Genomic DNA, 7,466 nt, shown 5'->3' on the forward strand with positions numbered 1-7,466 from the left:
TGGGGAGGGGCAGAGGGAGAGGGAGAAACAGACTCCCCATTCTGCTGATTTTGCAGAACCCAATATGGGGCTTAATCCCAGGACCCTGAGATTATGACCTGAACCAAAATCAGACCCTTAACCAACTGAGTCACCCAGAGGATCCTCTCTCTCTCTCTCTCTCTCTCTCTCTCTCTCTCCCTGTTTCTTTCTTTCTTTCTTTTTTTTTTATCCTCTCTCTTTTTAAAGAAAGTATAGTTGATATACAATGTTACATCAGTTTCAGGTGTACAATATAGTCTATTTGTTATGCTATACTCCCCACAAGTGTAGCTACCATCTGTCATCATGCAACACTATCAGAATACAATTCATTATATTCCTCAGGCTGTACCTTCCATCCCTGAGACTTCCTCATTCTATGAGAAGCCTGGACCTCCCACTCCCCTGTCCTCATTTTGCCCACCACCTAACTCCCCTTGCCTCTACCAACCACCAGTTTGTCCTCTGTTTTTATGGGTCTATTTCTGCTTTTTGTGTATTAGTCCATTTGTTTTGTTTTTTTAGATTCTACAAACAAGGACCTGTTCCTGATGTATGTTCCCTGAAATTGTTTTAAGTGTCTTGCTTTTTCAAATTCAGCCACAAACTGTTCTGAATTCCCTTACCCTTGACTCATCCTCTCTCCCCTTTCAGCTATTTCCCAGTTAAGATGCAGAAGACTTGAACATGTTTGTAGAATGTGAACAAGAAACCAGCAAAGAGGAAGAAATTAAAAATCCAGGAGTAGTCAGGAATAATTGATGGAATAATGCCCTGAATAAAGCAAGGGGCAGCGAACTACAGAGGCCAGCTGCTGGTTTCTGTAAATGAAAATTTATTGGAACATGGGCAGCCGGGTGGCTCAGCAGTTTAGCACCGCCTTTGGCCCAGGGCGTGATCCTGGAGACCCGGGATCGAGTCCTACGTCAGGCTGCCTGCATGGAGCCTGCTTCTCCCTCTGCCTGTGTCTCTGCCTCTCTCTCTCTCTCTCTCTGTGACTATCATAAAAAAAAAAAAATTAAAAAAAAAAATAAAAAAATAAAAAAATTTTTAAAAAATAAACAAATAAACAAAAAACCCAAAAGGTATTGGAATATAGCCCCACTCACTCATTTACTGATTGTCTATGGTGGCTTTCTAGCTACAAGGGAAGAAAGGCCAGTAGAGCCTGAAATATTTGCTATTCTTGTCCTTTGTAGAAAAGTTTACTGGGGCACCTGGGTGGCACGGTGGTTGAGCGTCTCCCCTTGGCTCAGGTCATGATCCAGGGGTCCTGGGATTGAGTCCCGAATCGGGTTCCCCACAGGGAACCTGCTTCTCCCTAGGCCTATGTCTCTGCTTCTCTCTGTGTGTCTTTCATGAAGTAAAATATTTAAAAAGAAAAGAGTTAGTTTACTGACTCCTGCCCTAGATGAGGCAGGAGGTGGGGAATTGGATGCACAAGAGTCAAAGATGCTGAAGAAGTGGTAAATAGTGAGGCCCACTGCCTGAAGGAAAAGTGTTGTGAATAAGGTGAGGCTGAGAGGATGGAGGCAGAGACAAGAGGAGTGGGGAGGCTCCATATTTCTGAAAAACAGGGGCACAGCAAAGGGTGTATAGGAGGGTGTATGGAGGCAAGATACAGATGGGGATGTCAGAGACAGGTTTCAGAGGTGCTGAGACTGTCATGATGGTGGGGACAGTTTTATTTGGACCCCACGTCAATCACTAGCACCATCAGTTCTCTGTCCAGTTGCCTTCCCCTGGTTGGCTCTGCCTGGGGCCCAGATGCCCAAGTTTTTTGTGAGTGTGACAGAGTGCCAGGAGATGGTTTGCGGAGACTGAGGAATTGTGGTGAAAACTAGCAGGGGGAGCCTGCAAAGCTAGAACCCAAGGCACAAGAGGTGATGAAACTTTGAGCCTCTGCTTCTGTGGCTTAGGGATGTGGCTGGGTTCACTGGGTGCCAGTGAAAACACTGTTGCAGGAAGTGGGCTCTGAGTGTCAGTGCTGAGGGGCTTTTTTTAGCCATGGAAGTGGGAGCAAAAGGCCAAGGAGAAAAGGTAAGGAGGGGATGTGAAGGGTGAGAAAATTCAAAATAGTCTAGAGTTGAACAAAGCAAAGAAAGCCAGAGACTGGGTTGGATTTCCACACTTACTCTAAGAGCAGAAACATTTAGAACATTAAAACAATCCATGACTAGTTGTTAAGAGTATTTGTAAAAATTAGGAGTAGAGGGCAGCCGGGTGGCTCAGCGGTTTAACGCTGCCTTCAGCCCAGGGTGTGATCCTGGAGACCTGGGACCGAGTCCCACATTGGGTTCCCTTCATGGAGCCTGCTTCTCCCTATGCCTGTGTCTCTGCCTCTCTCTCTCTGTGTCTCTCATGAATAAATAAATAAAATCTTTGAAGAAAAATTAGGAGTAGAAAACCTCAAAACAAACAAAACAAGAATTTCTTTCTTTCTCCAGTGAAAGTCCAGAGGTAGGTGTTCTAGGACTGGTGTTAGGGACTCCAACTGGTATCAGGGGCCCAGCCTCCTTCCACCTTCCGTGCTCTGCCTTGTGCATTTTCCTTTCTCAAGTTATCTCTGTTCCAAAAACTAGCAGCCATCACATTTCCACTCTAACCTGGAAAAGGAGGAAATGGGAGGAGGCACGCCTCTCCCTGTAAGGCTCTCCCTGGAAGCTGCACCTGCCATTACATATCCCCTTGGCCAGAATGTAGTTACATGGCTACACCTTGCCGCAAGGCAGCCTTGGAAATCTGGCCTTCATTCTGAGTGGTCATGTGCACACGTAAATTTTATAGACCAAGTGGAAAACGTAAATTGGCAAACCAATACTTTTCTCTGGCACATCCCATCCTTGTATCTATGCATATGAAAGATGATTGTACATTCCAATTTGCATGGGATAATCATAGTTTACCCTGTTATCCCACATAATTACTAACAGTATTCCTTTACACTCAAGAGTGAAAAAAAGGAGAAAAATTATTGGTTCTTCAAAAAGTTAAACATAGAATCATATGATCCATCAATTCCACTTCTAGGTATATACCCAAAAGAATTGAAAGACAGGATACAAACAGATTACTTCTACATCCATATTCATAGCAGCATTATTCATAATAGCCAAAAGAGGGAAACCACTGATTGTCCATTAGCAGATTCGATGGATAAACAAAATGTACGTCTATATGCACAATGGAATATTATTCAGCCATAAAAAATGAAGTAGTGATTCATGCTACAACATGGATATACTTTGTTTTTTGGGGTTTTTTTTTTTTGTTTTTTTACATGGATGTACTTTGAAAACATTGTGTTATGGGATGCTTGGGTGGCTCAGTGGTTGAGGTCTGCCTTCAGCTCAGGGTGTGATCCCAGGGTCTGGGATCGAATCCCACATTGGGCCTCTTGTGGGGAGCTTCCTTTTCCCTCTGCTTATATCTCTGCCTCTCTCTGTGTGTCTCTCTCATGAATAAATAAATAAAATCTCTTAAAAAAAAAAAAAAAAGAGGGCAACCCGGGTGGCTCAGCAGTTTGGCACCCGCCCTTCGGCCCAGGGCCTAATCCTGGAGACACAGGATCGAATCCTGCATCAGGCTCCCTGCATGGAGCTTGCTTAAGAAGCACTTCCTCTGCCTCTGTCTCTGCCTCTCTCTCTCTGTGTTTTTCATGAATAAATAAAATCTTAAAAAAAAAACACAACAACATTGTGCTCAGTGAAAGAAGCCAGACACAAAGGACAGATACTGTATGATTCCACTTATATTCTAGGAATAGGCAGATTCATAGACACAGGAAGTGGTTATGAGGGGCTAGGGGTGAGTACAAGGGGGCATTATTAGTTAATGGGTATAGGGATGCCTGGGTGGCTGAGCAGTTGAGTGTTTGCCTTTGGCCCAGGGCATGATCCCAGAATCTTGGGATCGAGTCCAACATCAGGCTCCCTGCATGGAGCCTGCTTCTCCCTCTGCCTGTGTCTCTGCCTCTCTCTCTGTGTCTTTCATGAATGAATAAATAAAAATTTAAAAAATGGGTATAGAATTTCTATTTGGGATGATGATAAATTCCAGAAATGGCTATAATAGCACAATAACTTAAACACTTGAAAATTGTTAAAATGATGAATTTTATGATATGCATATTTTACCAAAATTTTTTTAAAAGAAAAAATAAATAAATTTAAAAAAATAAATAAATAAAAGGAAGGGGCCCCTGGATGGTGCAGTCGGTTAAGCGTCTGCCTTGGGCTCAGGTCATGATCCCAGGGTCTTAGGATCAAATTCCCACCTGCTGAGCAGGGAGCCTGCTTCTGTCTCTGGCCCCCTCCTGCTCTCTCTGTGTCAAACAAATAAATAAAATCTTTTAAAAAAATTAAAAAATAGGGCAGCCTGGGTGGCTCAGTAGTTTAGCACCTCCTTCAGCCCAGGGTGTGATCCTGGGGACCTGGGATTGAGTCCCGCGTTGGGCTCCCTGCATAGAGCCTGCTTCTCCCTCTGCCTGTGTCTCCACCTCTCTCTCTGTGTGTCTCTCATGAATAAATAAATAAAATCTTTTAAAAAATTAAAATTTAAAATTTAAAAAAAGGAAAAACAAAAAGTTTGAGGTATTTCCAAGAGAAAAGAAGGCACAAATGTCCGTGCAAATACTGACTATTCAGAGCAGCTTTACCCGTGGAAGCTGGAAACAAGCCAAATGTATAGCAGCAGGTGAATGGATAAGCAAACTGTGGGATATCATATCCACACAATAAAACACTACTCAGCAATAAAAAGGAGTAAACTGCTGAAACATACAACAACATAGATGAATCTCAATTATGCTGCATGAATGAAGCCAGGCAAGAGTATATACTGTGTTTATATATAGATTTATATAAAATTGATGTCACATTCTGGAAAAATGCAGGCTAATGTATAATGACAGAGGTAGATCAGTGGTTGCCTGGCAAGGGGGGTTCAGGGAGAGACAGGAGAGGAAAGTTTATCAAGGGATACAAGGAGTTTTGGGAAGAGGTGACAGCTATGTTCCTTATCTTCATGTGGTGACAGTTTCATGCATATAATACATACATCAAAACTTTTCCATTTGTATACTTTAAAAATGTGCAATTTGGGATGCCTGGGTGGCTCAGTGGTTGAGTGTCTGCCTTTGGCCCAAGGCGTGATCCTGGAGTCTTGGGATCAAGTTCCGCATCAGGCTCCTTACAAGGAGCCTGCTTCTCCCTCTGCCTATGTCTCTGCCTCTCTCTCTCTCTGTATCTCTCATGAATAAATAAATAAAATCTTTAAAAAAGTGCAATTTTTTGTTTGCTGATTATACCTAAATAATGCCATTCAAATAAATATGCGTGCATACTTATATTAAAATATGAATAGATAATATTAAAAATAGAGATTTTTTTAAAAAAGTGTTCTAGTTTGGATGATGTGTCACATGGTCACTATATATATATATATATATATATATATATATGTACATATCTATTTATATTTATCTTTCTTCCCATATATAAAGCATATTCACTCACTGCCCAGTAGAGAACCCCCAAATCTCACTTTATCCTCAAAGTCTATAACCATCCATCAAATACAGATATAGGTGCAAGCTACACACTAAAAGACAAACTATCTTTTAAACATATAGGGGCATAGGAACAAGATGATCACAATAAAAAGGACCATTCTGAAAATTAAAGGCTATGGAACACATAGCAATGATGGTCCACTGCAGTCAACAACATCTTCTGATGTTGGAACTGGGAAGATTCCCTTCTCTGGTGCTAGAATTAGTTCCTGCATGTACCTATCTGACTAGCTCTACCCTCCGGGAAGTTTCTCCTTTTCCATTATGTCCCATGGACACCAGAATGGGGGCACTGGGAGATGACCTAGTGGGGCTGCTTCCTGCTGGTCCAGGTTTTGGAGCCTGGGAATGGCTTCAAAGGGTTGAGTAGCATGATCCTGGAGTCCCAAGATCAAATCCCACATCAGGCTCCCTGCATGGAGCCTGCCGCTCCCTCTCTCTGTGTCTCTCATGAATAAAAAAAATTGTAAAAAAAAGGGGGGGGGGAATCCCAGCGGGGCCTCAAAAAAAAAAAAAAAAAAAAAAAGGAGGCTGTGGCAGCCTGGGTTCAGCCCAGGGTGATCCTGGAGACCCAGGATCGAGTCCCGCATCAGGCTCCCTGCATGGAGCCTGCTTCTCCCTCTGCCTGTGTCTCTGCCTCTCTCTCAGTCTCTCATGGATAAATAAATACAATCTTAAAAAGAAAAAAAAAAGGGTTGATGCAAACATCACAGATGTTTGCAGCCATCCTAGTGGTTTCTTTTTTTTGTTTTTTGTTTTTTTTTTTTAATTTTTATTTATTTATGATAGTCACAGAGAGAGACAGAGAGGCAGAGACACAGGCAGAGGGAGAAGCAGGCTCCATGCACCGGGAGCCCGATGTGGGATTCGATTTTTAATTTTTATTTATTTATGATAGTCACAGAGAGAGACAGAGAGGCAGAGACACAGGCAGAGGGAGAAGCAGGCTCCATGCACCGGGAGCCCGATGTGGGATTCGATCCCGGGTCTCCAGGATCGCACCCTGGGCCAAAGGCAGACGCCAAACCGCTGCGCCACCCAGGGATCCCCATCCTAGTGGTTTCTTTGGTGACAATTCCTTCAAACACTTAAATGGTTTTCAGGCTATTTGCTTCAAGTGCAAATGACTACAATCAAAGATCTCACCTAGATAAAACTTTCAAGCCTGGGTACTTCTGTCTTTTACAAATGAGCCTTCAAGCTGAGCCTGATGGCAACCATCTTCATTCCTTCTGAAATAAAGTGCTTTACAAATAGCCTTAATCCCGTTTTTTGCCTTCGGGCTCATGGCCTCTGGGGGAAAATTAGTCTAATCTCTTGCTACTACTCCCATGCCACTCCCTATGATTGCCCAGGTTTGAAATACCAAAACAGATGGCTTCTTTCAGCTGTGAAAGTCATCTCCATGCTCTGGAACTCTTAGACAACTTGGATTGTGAACCAGTAGTAGCGTATCTTCCCTTCTATCTCTGCCGAAGACTGGAGAGCTTCAGCCTGCACCCTGCTCTGGTAGGACTCTAAAAGAGTAACCAACAGCACCCAACACACAAGAAGATTGAATTTTCCCAACTAGTTCTCCAGTATTCCAGCCTCGTTTGGATCTTACGTTGCAAGGGCTGCTGGAACCTGTGATCCATTAGTGTGTTGTGAAGTCAAGTGGATGACAGCCAACTTTTTTTTGTTTTAAGGAGGTAGAATAGAATAGAAAATATTAGATGCATGCAGCCCAGGGCAGGAATAGAAACCCAGCTACACTAAATTCCCTGCTCAGGCTGCTTCCAGCTCTCTGGCACACGCCCCCGTGTTAGTGGGCCACTATCTCACTCCACTCCTCAAGCACCAGATAGAAGTTTGTGGAGAGAAGGAGGAGGAG

This window comes from Canis lupus, chromosome 10, assembly GCF_011100685.1.
Source record: "Canis lupus familiaris isolate Mischka breed German Shepherd chromosome 10, alternate assembly UU_Cfam_GSD_1.0, whole genome shotgun sequence".
NCBI classification, from domain to species: Eukaryota; Metazoa; Chordata; class Mammalia; order Carnivora; family Canidae; genus Canis; species Canis lupus.